Genomic DNA, 16,789 nt, shown 5'->3' with positions numbered 1-16,789 from the left:
ACAATAAAAAGTGATTTGACTTGACTTGACTTGAAAGTTAGTGATGATTGTGAGCCAGCATTGATCTGATGGGCAGGAATGGTCTCCTTTTATACTGTATGGTGAGTTTCTGCTACCCTTAAAAATATTGAAGTAGCAACACTGCTTTACCGGATGGTGAAGAAGGCACTTAGTATGCTGACCTTGATCAGTCTGGGCACTGAGTATAGGTGTTATGACATTATACTGCAGTTGCTTGAGATATTGGTGAGACTGTGCTTTGAGTATTATGTACAGTTTTGGTTGCCCTGTTATAGGAAAGACATAATTAAACTGGAAAAAGTGCAGAGGATGCTTACAAGGATGCTGCCTGGGCTCAGGGGCCTGAGTTATAGGGAGAGGTTGGGTAGGCTGGCATTTTATACTTTGAAAGATAGAAGATTGAGGGGTGATCTTATGGATGTATTTAAGATCAGTTGGAGCATAACCTTTTTTTGCCAGGGAAACTAGACAGCATAGATTTGAGGTGAAAGGGAAAGATTTCGAAGGACATCTTAAGGCCAACTTCTTCATGATGCAGATGGTCTGAATATGGAATGAGCTGTCAGAGGAAGATGCTGAAGCAGGTACAATAACTACATTCAAAAGACGTTCGCTTTAGGGAGATATGGGTCAAACATGGGTAAATGGGACTAGCTAGGAGGGCACCAGAGTTGGCATGGGTAAAGAGATCTGAGGAGCCTGTTCCTATGCTGTATTACCTTATGAATCTGTGACTATAAAATCTGAAAGAGTTTTGCATTTGACAATCTCTACTATAAAGCCTTTTCCCGCGACAAACATTTTGTTATCCCACATCCATCTTGAAAATGCTTCCTCCCATCCTGCCTCCTGTAAAGACTCAATTCCATTCTCTCAGTATCCCTGCCTTTCTGGTATTCTGGTCTCAGCCAACTAGAGATATATCCTTTGATCTGAGTAATTGGTTTCCTCTCTTTTCCAGTTCTGACAAAAGCTTAGTTAAATGCATAGTGACATACAGCTGTAGCAGCGTAGCGAGTCTTTGTGTTATTTGTGTGAGAAAGAGGTTAAGCTGATTGTTCTTATATAATTAACATATATCAAGCAATTCAACAATCATTTAATTGATTACATTTCATGGTCAAACTCAATACAGAGTTTTTTTTGGTGAATAATTGAAGTGGAAAAGGACATTTAGGAGGTGGAAGAGACAAATTGTTCTCTAGGTATTAAGAGGATGAGTTGTAGGTGTTGATCTTTGGAAGTAGGCTGAATCTGATGTCATCTGCCATATGCCATTACATGGAAGTCCTTCAGAAAAGTTATGCAGACTAAAGCCTGAGAGGTAAAAGAAAATTATAACATTTCAGTAGTTTCTCCGAGATAGAAACCTACATTTACAGAACATTGCTACTTTATCACCTCTAGGTAACAATTTCCAACTAGGAACTAAATGTTACTGGATTTGGACGTGGGTGTAAGCAGAGTTAGGTGATGGCAAGGCATGGGTGTGTAGCACACTGTCTGCATGATGCATTAATCAAGAACCACTTGTGAATCAAGTGAATGTTTTCGCAAATAAAATAGTGGAGGCGTTTTAAGTTTCAGAAAAGCCATAGCAACTCATTTATTGAACACCAAAAAACTGAACTCAAAGCACACTGAAAACCCTTTCCATAATTACATCATCATGTCAGACGAGCATCTTAAAGTGAAACCCCAACTCCATTTTGGTGGTTGTGAATTATATACATTTTCACCAATTACATTACCCTACATAGGTAAAACTGTAAGCAACTTTCAAAACAGCCTCACCATCAATGTCTCCGAATAAATTGCATGCAAACTTTGTTCGGAATTCCATCTGTGACCCTCAGGTTTGCCTAGCTCATGTTTGTCTAGAGGAATCAGCCTTCGGCCCCACCAAACTGGATGATCATGTTTGTGTGGATGCTGTGTAATGTACCCCCAGTTACAAACCCACAATGCAAAATATCAGACAGTACACCATGTGCAATTAAATGATTGAACTTTATGAAGCTTAATATGAATATAGGATTAGTAATGAAAATAAAAAAGGGGCCCAAGTCAAGTCAAAGTCACTTTGGAGCTCACGTCGCCGACCTTCAGACCCTCAGATCCCAGTCCACACCGTCTAGTGGTCTACCAGCTTCCTCCACACGCATCTTCCTTCTTCATCTCTCCTCGACAAAAGACTGCGAGAAAACATTTTTCCAGACTCACAAGACACAGCAACAATCTCTTATTGGCTAACATGCATCCCGTTTTCTCCAGCAATAACCCAAACATTGCTGCTACAGAGAAATCATTACCTCAGCAGTGAACATTACAAAGAAGCCATTACATTAGCAGTGAAACCTTACAGCGCGTTGCATCAGCGTTCAAATTTATGCTCTGATCCAGCAAAATAATTCTTTGGAAATAAAAAGCTTTTCATAATACAGTAGTGGTCGTCTGTCATGTCCAACAATGACAGGAAACTTGTGCAGGAAAGTTTGTAAAGTGAAAATATCATTGTACTGGGGCAGTTCCTCTCTCTCTTGCCCTTAGAAGTCCAAGTCCAGTGGTACAAGCAAGCGTCACAAACTGGGTCTTCTTTGGTTGCAGTGGATGACCATGACATCTTCTGTGCCTTGTCATGACTTATGCTCTCCATGGAGCATTGCAGTTTCACCTTTTTGGCCATTGGATCTCACTGTAGGTTTCATCTGCTCAGTCTGCCGGAGCCGATTTCTACAGGCATGTCCCTAACTCATCAGGATAAGAGGCTGTCAGCTACCCTCACCTGGTTTAGCCTGCCTGTCAAAGCGATGTACTGGGGTGTGGCCCCTGTCACAAACAAACAGCTATTGGAGCTACAGGTGAGAACTGAGTGTCTGGTGGGGACCAAAGGTGAGTGAGCTGCCTCAGAATAGATGCACCAAGCCCCTTCACCAGGGGTTCTTCCGATCCCTGGACACCCCATACACCCCAATAATAGAGTAAAACTCCAGTAATCTGTTGTTGAATGATTCAGCCATCCCAATGATTTAGCATCTGGATCACCTGGTGGTATTTGCTTGTTCCTATGTTCCCCATCCACTCATCAGGGTGCTAGTCTCTGAGCACACTTGAAACTTACCAATTTCAGTGAAAAGTTATTGTGGAACATCTTTAAAATAAAAAGGTATGTTGTAGCATTAATAAAATGTCATCTCATTGTCTGAAAAATCTGTTACTAAAATGCTGAGTAGAGATTTAGAAAGGATTAACACATCAACTCCTGATTCTTTTGGAGGTAATTTTTCTGGGGTCGTCTGTTATCAATTTATAGATGCAAATTGCCTTTTGGATGCAGTCAGATGCCGAGATTAGGTCTTTTGAGAAGGGAAAAGCAGTCATGCTCTTTGTTCCTCTGTGGTAGTCCTATCCTAGGGGTTAGATTTGAAAGTAAACTGGACTAAAAATACTGTAATATTCCATGATGTAAACTACAAGCCAGCAATCAGGGGTTAAGCTGCTCGACTAAAATAGAATCTGCTCCATGGTCTAACCTGTTATACCCATTTCTGTTACATATTCCAATACATTTTTTTCGATGTCCCCTCTGTGTTTTGATGCTTCATCTTCACTGACATCCAAGTTTTTTTTGGGTCTCTTTTGCTGCATGATGCTTATCAGTTTCATAGCCGCTCAGTTTCAGAAGGTGTGACAGACCTTTATATTTGAATGTCCAATCTGAAGTGTTAAAACTCTCTATACTGCGAGTACAGTGACATGCAGCCACACTAAAATGTGAATACTTTTTTTATCCTTTGAATAAAACCCCAAACATGGTCCTTTGTCACCTATTTGCATAATGAAGCAGACTCTTTCTCTGATGACCAAAGCAAATTCAGGGATTCTAATTCCAGAAGTGTACAGAGACAGGCTTTGATGAAAGTGCTCACTTTTTGCCTTGTATTGTTCAAATTTACTTCATATGATGGCTGCTTTGACCAAAAGCCATGAGCTATGCTTTCTTCTTGATGACCGAGATAAGACATCACAATGCTGTGAAACTCACTTTGAAATTCTTTTAAAACAATTGGCAGCAAACTTTCTTGAAGTTTGATGCAGGCCACCTCATGAAATGCTGAGGATTATAGTTTTAGCTCATATAGAGGGGGAGAAAAACATTTCATGTCATTGAAATCAATTTTTAAAAATAAATTGGGTATTTGCTAAACCTAATTCATCAGCAAATAATTTCATAAAGTCTACAACTGAGTGATAAAGGCATCACTGAAAGTGCGTGGGAGCCAGCTGTCATTGGTAAATAATTCTCTGGGTAAGGTTTGACATCTAACATGAAGGTATGAATGGAGCTGCTGCATGTATTTTTAAAATATTGAATCAGCCACCCAGAAAAAAATACATTAGTATTCATGAGGTACTTATCCACCATCTGTCACCACCCACGAGAGAGAGAGAGAGAGTGAGCATTATTATTTAACAAAAAGGAAGAGTTCAGATCAGTCAATAGGTGCATCTGAATTCTGGCATGTGCAATGTTCAAATTCATGTCAGCAAGCAGAGAACAGTTGAAACTGTAACAAATGAAAATGTGAAGCAGAAAAAAATGCAGGTGCTATAAATCTCAAATAGAAACAGAAAATACTGGAAACATACGGCAGGTTAAGCAGCATCTGTGGAAAGAGAAACAGAGTTAACATTTCAGATTGGAATTCAAATTAAACGAGGTTGCATGTGACATAATGCAAACAGAAAAACCTGTCTGAATTTCTTAGAGTGTGTGTGTTTCTTTATTTGTTAACACAGCAAGTGAAGGGATGAGTTGCACTTGATTATGTTTGGTCCTGATTAATAATGATTAGAGAGAAGATGAGATGAGTCAGAGTGAATGGCTGGGTAGCTTTCAAGCTGATGTTATTTTAATAAGTAACATTCTCTAAAGACTGAATGTGCATTTTGTGACTCAGGATGCCCACAACTCACCTACACTGCCAAGACCTTGATCTGTTTCCTTGGGCAGTAGCTGATTATGCTGACAGGATGAACTCTTAGTTGAATACTTAACATTGAGTGGAGCTCAGTAGTGGAAACTTGGAACATTTGAGTGGTACCACAACTGAAAAATCAACAGGTAAGTAAAGATCTCTCATTTGATTTGAATTATTCATTTTTAGGGATCTGGGAATTACTGGCAAGTCCAGTGTGAAACAGTGAGGTCAGGGGATAGAAGGAACATCTACTGCTGAGTCTATTCCCCTTCCAAATAGAGCAAGAAACAGAGAACAGTACAGCACAAAAGACCTTCAGCCCATGAAGTTGTGCCAACCTATATAAACATACTCCACAAACAATTTAACACTTCCCTTTGACAGAACCAAATCTCCCTATTGTATCAGCCTTTCCATCACTCCCAGCAGTGTGTTCCAGACACCCATCGCTCTCTGTAAAATACCTACCTTTGACATTTCCCTTAAACTTTCTCTGCTCACCTTAAACGAATGCCCTTCTACCACCCTGGATAAAAAGCAATGGCTGTCCACTCTTGCCAAGCCTCCCATAATCATATATCCCTCTGTCAAATCACCTCTCATCAACTGGGTCCAGAGATGGTCTTTTGGTGCTAATCCAGAGTCAGTTTTCCCACTAACAATGGTGACCCAGCTAGATGGCAGATAATGGAGTAACCAACCAGTCTGCACCCCCCCCCCCACCCCTTGCGGGGCTGTAGAAATTACTAACTCATCCCACTATTCACAGTTTGGTGCAGTTCGCATTATCTCTTCAAGAGCAGTAGACATCAGAACTCACTTTCTACTTTCTTCTGTCATCCTCATATGTCTAACATTCTCTGATGACAGAAGGAGATCATTTAGCCCGTCAAGTCTAAGCCAGTTCCCAACACAAGTAAGAGGGTGATTCGCGAGTGAGAGGTTTTCAAAACTGAAATAAGGAGAACTCAGGCTCACCATGATCCTGTTGGAGAGGATGGCTGGCAGGATTAGGGCACCCTGGCTGACAAGGGATGTTGAGGCTTTGGTCAGGGAGAAGGAGGCATATGACAGGTTTGAGTATGACAGGTAGAAAATTTCCACCAATGTAAAGCATATTGGAGAGCATTCTGACTAATTTCATCACTGCCTGGTATAAAGGCTCCATTGTGCAGGATCAAATGAAGTTGCAAAGGTTCAGCCAGCTCCATCATGGCACAGCCCTTCCAACTACCGACATCATCAAAAGGTTGTTCCTCATTAAGGACCCATTATGGAACATGCTCTTTTCTCATTGCTAGCATCAGGGAGAAAGTACCTACACTCAACATTTTAGGAACAACCTTCTCCTCCACCAATAGACTTCTGAATGGTCTATGGACACGACCTGGCTATTCCTCTTTTGTTCTCTTTATTTATTGTAATCTATTGTACTTCGTATGTCTTGCACTGTACTGCTGGTGCAAAACAACAAATTCCCCCACATATGTCAGTGATAATAAACTTTATTCTAATTCTTACACTGATACAAGCAAAGATTAAGCAATGTACATGAGGAGCTTAATAGATGTAGGAGCAGACTTCAGAAAAAAAAAATCAGGAGGGTAAAAACGGACATGAGATGTCCTTGGTAGACAAGTTGAAGTATGTTCTACAAGTTTGTTAAAAACAAAAGGGTAACTCTGGAAAGAATAAGTCCCTTTAAGGACTAGTGTTGTCATCTATGGATGGAACCAGGGAAAAACAACAAGTATTCTTAAATGAATACTTCTCATCTATATTTACCTTGATGAAACTTATCAAAGTTGATGAATTCAAGGAAAAAGAATGTGATATCCTGAGACATATCAGTCTTACAAAAGATGAGGTGTTCGCAGCCTTAAGGCACATAAAAATGTGAAATTCCTTGGGTCTGACCAAGTGTACTTTGGGATGCTAAGCAAGGACAGACTTGCACAGTAAATGAGATGGTCCTAGTTAATGAGGTAGAACAGAGAGACCTAGGGGGAGGAGTACACAATTCACCGCAAGAAGTGACTCGTGTAGACAAAGTGGTGAGGATGGCCTGGAACATACTTGTTTTCATCAGGCGGGGCTTTGATTACAAGATGTGGATGTCATGTTACACCTGGTTAGGATGTTGTCGTGGCTGCAACTGGAAAGTTGTGTGCCGTTCTGATCGACATGTTATAAGGAGGATGTAATTAAGCTAGGGAGGGTGCAGAAATATTCACAAGGATGTTGACATGACTGGAGGGCTTGAGTTATGAGGCGAGACTGGATAGGCATGAAACCAAGGAGGTTGAGGACTTACCTTATTAAGTTTGCAAAATCACGAGGAGCATAGGTAAGGTGAATAGTTACAGTCTTTCCTCCAGGGTAGGAGAGTCTAAAAATAGAGAACATAGATTTATGGTGAGTGGTGGGGGTGGAAATTTAAAGAGGGCCTAATGAAAAAGATTTTCACACAGATGGTGGTGCGTATATGGTATGAGTTGCCTGAGGAAGTGGTGATACAATTAACTAGTTTATGAGTCGTTGAGACAGGTTCATGGATAGGAAAAGTTCAGAGGGATATGGACAGAAATAGGACATGCTCTGGAAGGCACTTTGGTCAGCACGGTTGAGTTTGGTGGAAGGGCCTGTTTTTATGCTGTATAACTCTCTGACTATTTGACTTAAAAGTAAGTTTGATCTACTGTAAAGCTCCAATAATTGGGTATGCAAATTGCTTTGGTGGTGAGGAAATAGAGGATTTCCTGGACTATTTGATATTACTATATGACATATTTTTAAATTACTCCTTTTAGATGTTATGCCATATTACCAGTGAACCCAGTAATTTTGAAGGGAGTACAGAGCTAAGATGGGCGGCCTGGAGAGTAGAGCAAATGTCACAGAACAGTGAGCAGAAATGGCTCAATTCTTGCCCCTGGTCCCAACAGCCTGCTTTTTCAGTCTATCTGAGCTGGTGTTTAAATTGTCCAAATACTGGGTTGTCCCCTGCACTCGGACCTGGGCCCCGCCACAGTGATATGCTCTGGGATTGGACACCACTGCCACATTCTGGCCTGTATCCAATTTTTCAAAGCAGTATGGCCTATCTGTTCACTGTTCGATGATGTCACACAATGTGAAGATCTGGTCAATATAGCCTTTGTTCTTCTTGAAACCAGCTTGCTCCTTCCTCAAGCACACATTGATAGTGTCTATAATCCATTGGTCAATGAGTTTGGCAAGAATCCTGCACGGCACTGGCAAAAAGTGTGATGCCACACCAGTTGTTGCAATCATTATTACTCCTTTCTTGGGGATCCAAATAATAACCCCTTTTGTCCTGTTCTTGGGACTTATTCCTGTTCCCAGATTATAATAAACATTGGTTGCAAGGTGGCTGCTGTACTTTTGGTTCAGCTTTGAACAGTTTGGTGTTTAAATTGTCATTTCCTGGAGCTTTGCTTTTTTTTGAATTGCAACAACAATCTCTTCTTTCTTTGGTGAATCTGTGTTGAAGTCAACTTCCACTTCTGCCTCTTGTATGTCAGGTTCTTCATCTGGTGGTGGTCTATTCAGTAATTCTTTGAAATACTCTGTCAATTGTGCTTCTTGCTCTTTTTCAGTTGTCAGAAGCAGACTATTCTTATCTCTTACAGGACCATTGGATCTGGCCTGAAACTTCCCATATACTAATTTAAAAATCTTGTATATATTTCCCTGATCACTTCAGATTGGCTGCTTCTTCAGCCTGCACAGAAAGGTCTTCAATGTCGACTTTTATCCTTACTTTCTAGTCTCTTCACTTTCTTGTTAACTTCAAAGTAGGCTAAGTTTCACCTTTGGTTATGTTGACTTTGCATCTAGCACTTTCTTCTTAATGTTCCATCTTTCTTCAAAGGATGTATGTGTCTCCTGCTGTATCCATTCTTTGTTCTTCTTTCCAGCTCTGTATCGCAGAAAAGCCTCATTGCTCTCCTTGAAGACTGAGGCAATCCATTTCCACGTTGTGTCGATTCTGTCTACTAACACATCCTCGTCAAGTTTTCGCAAGTCCTGAGATCTATTCTTGAGCTGAGTGATGAAGGCAGATCTCATGCTGGTATCCTTGAGCTTCTCAATGTCAAATTGCCTTTGTACGTGTGTTCTGGTCCTGGTGCTTCTCAGCTTGAGTTTCATCACTGGTGCAGCAAGGCGGTGATCAGTTCCTTTATCTGCTCCTCTCTTCACCTTTACATCCTGCAAGGATCGTCACCACATATCATTGATCATTATATGGTCTATCTGGTTCTTGTCATTTCCATTGGATGAGCACCATTTCAGTTTGTGGAATTCACAGTGTCGAAAGAGGGTCCCTTCTATGATCAGATTGTTCATGGCACAGAATTCCACCAGTCTTTCACCAATATTATTCACTATTACACATCCATGTGTAACCCACAATGCTAGTGAAGTGTGATTGATATTTCTCACTTTGGCATTTAGATCTCCCATGACGATGATTATGCCATGACGTGGTATTAACTCTACCTCAGATCGCAACTGTTCGTAGAAGATGTCCTTTTCTTCAAATGTCACCATCGTTAGTTGGAGCATAGCACTGGATCATAGTCATGTTCACCTGCTTCCTTTCAGTCTGATCCTCATCAGCCTACTGTTAATTGGCTTCCACTCCAACAAGCACTTCTCAATGCCTTTCTTCAAAATGACAGCACACCATCATGATGCTGCCCATCTTCTCTTCCTGAGTATATAATTGTTTCACCAGTTGTTGTTTTTAGTCTGCTTGACCGTGTCCATCTGCTTTCACTGATGCCCAGTATATGGAGGTTGTATTGGCGCATTTCTGTCATTACTTGTGCTAGCTTGCCATTGTTGTACATGGTTTACACATTCCAAAAACAGTTTTGGTCTTGTTTTCACCACTGTCTGCCATACAACTTCCGGGTGAAGACTCAGGAATACAATCACCCACAGATCTAGAAGAATTCTTCATTACTGTTTTCTGTAACAGTTTTGTTTGACCAGTCAGGGTTGTTAGCCCGGAGCAGAACCCCCGAACCTGGAGGATCAGTGCACCACTCCTAGTCTGGACTCTACCCTTTGACCTGTTTGGCATGGGTGACCCTAGCAAAAGGCAAATGCTCAAGGCCTGACCCCAGCCAAAATAGCTCTCTGGGTCATTGAGGCACACAAGCCTTTAAAACACAACAGATTGTGGTCCTCTTGGAGGAAGTGCATTGATATAGAAGAGAAAAGATTAGAATGCAGGTTATAGTGCTACAATTACAGAGATAGTACAGTGCAGACAGAAAATAAGGCCCAAGGGCCTTGATGAGATAGACTGGGAGATTAAGTTAATCTTTTAAAGATATTCAAGAAAAAATGGCATGGTTTGAGTAAATACATGAAGAGAGAAATCTTTGGGCTTTGGGAAAGAAGAAAGGACTGGGACTATTTAGTATCTATTTCACAGAGCTGGAACACACACAATGAACAGACAGTCTCCCTCTATGCTTAATCACTCTGACCCCATGGTTTAGAAATGCAGTTTGGAGAAGGTTTGCTGTATTGATACTTGTAATGGACAGATGAGGAGAGGCTGGAAATCTGCACCATCGTTTCTGGAGTCACTGAGCAAATTTGGGAACTCAGTTCCAGACTGTGTTTCATCCTTTTGCATTGCAAGTTAACCTCCTTAAACTGCAGCAGCAGATTTTAATGGTCTGCCGAGGCATTGTTATCCCACCTCAGAGATGCAAGGATCTGTTCCATTTTTCTAGTATGCAGTATATAGCTACACTAAAATCAAAAGAGTGAATGAACAGCAGGGAGGCAGTCATCGTTCTTTACATAGCCAATCGAAGGAAATATTAATGACCATTCTCTCCTTACAATCTGTACATAGTGGAGTTAATGACCAACTCCAAATGGTGAACTCCAAAGGCCAAGGCATCCTTTTGATCTGACCGGTCTGAAATCATTTGTGTATTATTTGCATACTGAATTTCTCCCATCAAAGTATTTCTTTTAAGTTTTGCTTACACATTCACGGCACATTGCACAGTGGCATGTAGCTGCTTCAAGCCCATGGCAACGCTCTGTAGTATTTATTCCATTTACTTACTTTTGGCATAAAAGATAGGTGTGAATGCTGGAAACTTTAGTTCATCCCTTATCACCATTGAGAAGGCGTTGGTTAGCCACTTTTTAAGTTCAAAGTTCAAACTAAATTTACCATTGAAGTAGGTGTATATGTTACTGTTTTCTTGCAGGCATTTACAAGAATAATAAAGAAATATGATAGAACCTATGAAAAACCATGTATCAGTAAAGACCGACAACCAATGTGCAAAAGAAGACAAATAAATTAAATAAAAAAACATAGTGAGAACATAACTTGAAAGACTCTTAACTCTGTATGTCATATAATCAGCTCAGAGTTGTAGTGGCTGAAGTTATCCAAGCCAGTTCGGAAGCTTGATGGCTGTAGGATGAAAACTGTTCCTGAACCTGGTGGTGTTGGAGTTAAGGCTTCTGTACCTCCGGCCCAATCATAGTAGCAGTAAGAGGGCATGCCCTGGATGGTGAGTTTCCTTGATGATGGATACTGTTTTCTTATGGCAGAGCCTTGTGTAAATGTACTCAGTAGTAGGGAAGTCCTTGCCAGTGATGGACTGGGCTGCATCGACTGCTTTCTGTAGCCTTTTCCAATACTGGGCATTGGTGTTTCCTAACCAGGCCATTATATAACCAGTTAGGAAGTTTGTCAAGTCTTTGGTGACATGCCGAATCTACAGAAACCTCTAAGAAAGTCATGCCTTCATTGTGATGGCATTTACATGCTGGTCTCAGGATAGATCATGTGATTTGTTAACATCAAGGAATTTAAAGCTATTGATGCTCTCCATCTTCAAAACCCTATGAAGACTGACTCATGGGTCTTCAGCTTCTTCCTTCTGTAGCCAGTAATCAGCTCTCTGTTTTTAGTGGCATTCATTGAGAGGTGGTTCTTGTGGCACCACTCAACCAGGTTTTCAATCTACCTCTTGTAGGTCAATCCATCACCACCTTTGATTCGGCCAACAGTGGTGTTGTCAGCAAACCTGAGTATGGAATTGTAGCTGTACTTAGCCACGCAATCATAGTTATAAAGAGGGCAGAGCAGGAAGATAAGTACACAGTATTGTTGTGCACATGTGCTAATGGTGAGTATGAAGGAGATGTTGTTGTCAATCCATACTAAATGGAGTCCGCAAGTGAGGAAATCAAGGATCTAGTTGCATGGGGAGGTATTGAAGTCCATATCTTGGAGCTCAGTGTTGAGTTTCGAGGAGATGATGGTGTTTAATTCTCAGCTGTAGTTAATGAAGAGCTTCCAGGTATATGGACCTTCATTGTCCTGATGTTCCAATGCTGAGTGAAGAGGTAATGAAATGGCATCTGCTGTTGACCTGTTGTGATGGTAGGCAAATTGGAGTGGATCCAAGTCCACTCCTCAGTCAGGAGTTGACATGATCAACCTCTCAGAGTATTCATTACAGTGGATGTACAGTAAGTTGTTTGGTTATCATGTTCTTCTTGAGCACCATTATGATTGAAGCCTGCTTCAAGGTAGATGGGTACCTCAGACTGCCATAGCAAGAGGATGAAGACATCCATAAATACTTCAGGTGAATTCATTGTGTTTCTTCTCTCTGACTTACCCTTCCTATCCTATCCTCCCCATCCAGTTCTATCTGCCAATCATTCCTCCCTTATCTAGTTGTACATTTCCCCTTCCAGCCTCTATCTCTACCCTCTCCTTCCCTTCCTGGCTCCATCTGCCCATTGTTTTATTTGCTTTTATCTTGTATGTTTTCACCTCTCACCCAACATTCTCTTATCTCTTAACTTTGTCCATCAACCCCCGATATCACCTTGTTCCATCTATCACCTAGCAGCTGCTGTGTCAGCCTTCCCTCTCAGCATTTTATACTGACTGCCTTCCCTCCACACTCTCCATTCTGAGGCAAGGTCATGGCCTGAAATGTTGACTTTCCGTTTCCCACCACAAATGCTGATTTTTCTCCAGCAGTTTATTTTTTGCTTCAGAACCCAGCGTCTGTAGTATTTTCTATTCTATAATGCTATTGGATATGGAATTCATAATTTAAGTCTGATGATAATGAAACTCCTCCAAGAGGACCACAACCTTGTCATGGTTTGGAGGCTTGTGTGCCCCAATGGTCCAGAGAGCTATGTTGGCTGGTGTCAGTGTCTTATGCTTTGGCTCGTGGTAGGGTCAACTGTGCCAAACAGGTCAAAGGGTAGAGGGCAGACTAAGAGTGGTTCACCAATCCTCTGGGTTTAGGAGTCCAGCTCAATGCTAACAACCCTGACAAGTCAAACATAACTGTTACAGAAACAACAATGAAGAATCCTTCCACGTCCGAGTGCGACAGTATTCCTGAGTCTCCACACAGGGCTTGCATGACTGACAGCAGCGAAAATGAAGAGGAAGCTACTGACATGATGAAGGGAGCGCTGAACACCACCAGAGATGAAGGATTTTCATTGCTGTCCTAAATGTCAGTGGAATAACAGGCAGTAAGTAACAGGCATTCATCATTAAGGACCCCCATCACCTAGGATACACCCTCTTCTCATTGCTACCATCAGGGAGAAGGTACAGGAGCCTAAAGATACACACATTCTGGGAACAGCTTCTTCCCCTTCACCTTCAATTGACAATAAACCCAGGTACACTACTTATTTTTTATTCTCTCTTTTTGAACTACTTATTTAATTTAATGTATTGCAATGTACTGCCACTGCAAAACAACACATTTCACAACATATGCCAGTGATATTAAACCTGATTCTGATTTTGATTCTGATCCTATATTTCCAGGTCCGGTTCCTCTTAAGGAATTCTTGTGGTGATATTGTGAGGCTAGAATGATTCTCCTTCAGAAACATAAACATCTTGCAATGAGTGGCCAAACACTCACTGACCTTTGTACTACCAGGACACCTTAGCGGCCACACTCGGGCAAACTCCACCTTAGTGTAAAAGGTAGTCATATTTACTCCAGCTCTAGAATTCATCTTGGACCAAAACTATAATGAAATCTGGTACCAAGTGGTCCCAACATAACCTAAACTGGCAAATGGTCAGCAAGTTACTGGGAAGTAAACTTCACCTGATATCATTCATTGAGATACCTTCTATGTCAGGGATTCCCAACTGTTTTATGCCATGGACCCCTGCAGGTTGGAAGTCTCTGCTCTATGTCATAGAGTCTATGATTTAACTGATGATTGGGAATAGACACCAAGCGACAATGAGTTGGATTGAACTGGTTCTATTTTGTTTTGTGAATAGTTCTCACCTGAGCAATCTTCTAAGTAATCAGTCAGCTGCCAGTATTAGAACACTTAATGGCAGAAATGGCTCATCCTCACACCAATCCTGATGTTATTATCACACCTATTGACAAGAGTAGTGCTGTTGTGCTTTGACACATTGACCTCAAACTCACAGTGGTGAAACATTAGGTCTCTCGCATACCTCCTACTAGACCAGGACCCCTCTACTCAACAGGACCGAGCACAATAATTAATCCTCACTATATACCATTCTTAGTCCAGAGAATTAACAATTACCACTGCGCTTTCTGCCTTAAAGCCAATTTACCACATTTAATTCCATGATCATCAGTTTTGCTGAACATTGTTCTGTATAGGACTTTATCAAATGCCTTCTGAAAACCCATGTAGATGACGTTGACTTTATTTCCTCCTTCTTTACTGTTACCTCATCGAATCATTCAGTCAGATTAATTCTCAGCAACTCGCTCAGAATCGAGTATGATTACCTATAGAACAAAGGTAACTTTCCATTCGGTCCCAAGCATTACCGTAATCATGCCCTCATAAAAGTATTCCTTTACACTCTCAGCACACCATGCCATTTTTGACAATTTGCTTATTGCTAATTATCTCTGAAATTGGTGTAACTTTTCAGTTTAGTGTTGCACCCACTAGAGTCAATACTAAGATTATTTTCTATTTGGCCTTGTGCCAGTAATGTTTATCACCTATCTAGCCTAGGCTGTATCAGATTAATGAATGGTTCAGAAGCAAATCAAACCAGATTATCAGCATTGACCACTCTTTTTGTATTAGTGATGATGTCTGTCATGATTGCCTTTATTATTTGAGCAAAAAATATTCCACAATGAGTCTGATAAATGGATAAAGTCAGCTATAGTTTAGGGACATAGATAGGGGAATATCTATTCCTGAGCTAAATGAAAAGTTCAGGCAAAAAAAAACATGTTAAAATTGTAAATCATAATAATTAAACTGGGGAAACTGCCTGGAGAAGCCCCAAAGCAATCTGCCTGATACATCTACAACTGTAATACTGAATGCCAAGAATAGTACTCAAGTAATGCAAAAGAACAAATACACATTCAAGTGTGAAGGAAATCAAATCCTGATTTTACTTCAACAAGATATTTTCCAGCAGCTGATGAGTATATTGAAGGATGTTTTCAGAATACAATTAGGAGGAAAGTGAAAATAAAATGAGATCCCAGTGAACAATCCATCTGTAACACAAGCTGCTCACTGATGCAAAGATGGGCAGCTAATATAACTCCAAACATCAGTAACTTTTACTGCAATTTTTTGTGCGTGAATTATAACCTCTGCTTCCCATGGAAAGGGATACTTTGAAAAATAGAATGGCTTGGTTTTATTTCAAAACTTTCCTTATATAGTCTTTGTAAATTGCTTTACTGGCTATTATGTACTTCTTGAAATAGACTCACTGTTTGTAATTTGACATCCAGTTTATGCAGATCATATACAGCAAGGAAAATGGCTATTGTGCCTTCACTGGCTCTTCTGAAGAACAATATGTGTTAAGGTGAAATTGTGTTGGGTGCCTTCCATCTATTATCTGAACAGGCAACTGTCAATCACCTAATGTGGACATACAAACAAACTATGCGTTATAAGCTATCTTATATATTTATATTTATTGTTTTTAATTATTATTGGTTTTTTTATTGTTCATGTTTTTTTGTGCTTCATTGGACCTGGAGTAACAATTATTTTATTCTCCTTTGCATTTCTCTACAGGAAATGACATTAAACAATCTTGAACAAAGGTCTCATTTGGTACTTCATCCAAGAATCAATTCCCAAAGAAATGCAAAATGAAAGCTTGCAATTTTTGAGATGAGGAAATATATTGGCAGAATGTGATACGGCAAGCAGCTGATAGGATGATGGAGTTAGTGACTAATTAGGAGATGATAGATGTAGAGATTGTGAGAACATTACAATATTTCCAGAAATTATATATAAATTGAACTGAATGGCAATGTGTTTAAAAAGGTGAAAAAGAACTAGGAAATAAGTGATACGAAGAAATTAGTTTCCTTCATAGGTTGGACAGCTAAATTTGGATCGAGATGAATAAACTGCTGATGCTGGAATTTAGAGAAACACACAAGTTGTTGGAATAACTCTGTGGGTCAGGCAGGATTTTTGGAGGGACGTAGACAGTCAGCACTTCAGGTCAAGAGACTGGAATGTGGGGTGGGGTTGGGCTACTGCATAGGGTCGAAAGAAGCTGCAGAAAGTTGTGAACTCAGTCAGCTCCAGCATGGGCACTAGCCTTGGTAGCATACAGGACATCTTCAAGGAGTGATGCCCCAAAAAGGCAGCATCCATTATTAAGGACCCCGATCATCCAGGACATGCCCTCTTCTCATTGCTGCCATCAGGGAGGAGGC

The 16,789-nt window shown here is 40.7% G+C and overlaps 1 long non-coding RNA gene across 1 annotated transcript in view; it reads left to right on the top strand.

Moving 5' to 3' along the window:
- The window catches only part of LOC134359659 (uncharacterized), a 41,754-nt gene extending 28,027 nt beyond the window's left edge, over positions 1-13,727 (top strand). Inside the window, exons 2-3 of the long non-coding RNA XR_010021165.1 lie at positions 4,983-5,146; positions 13,402-13,727. This is a non-coding gene — a long non-coding RNA (uncharacterized LOC134359659). The remainder of the gene's footprint in view (positions 1-4,982; positions 5,147-13,401) is intronic.
- The last annotated feature ends 3,062 nt before the right edge of the window (positions 13,728-16,789 follow it).

Source organism: Mobula hypostoma, chromosome 21, assembly GCF_963921235.1.
Source record: "Mobula hypostoma chromosome 21, sMobHyp1.1, whole genome shotgun sequence".
NCBI lineage: Eukaryota > Metazoa > Chordata > Chondrichthyes > Myliobatiformes > Myliobatidae > Mobula > Mobula hypostoma.
The sequence above is the reverse complement of the archived record's forward strand: the minus strand, read 5'-3'. Positions and strand labels throughout refer to the sequence as shown.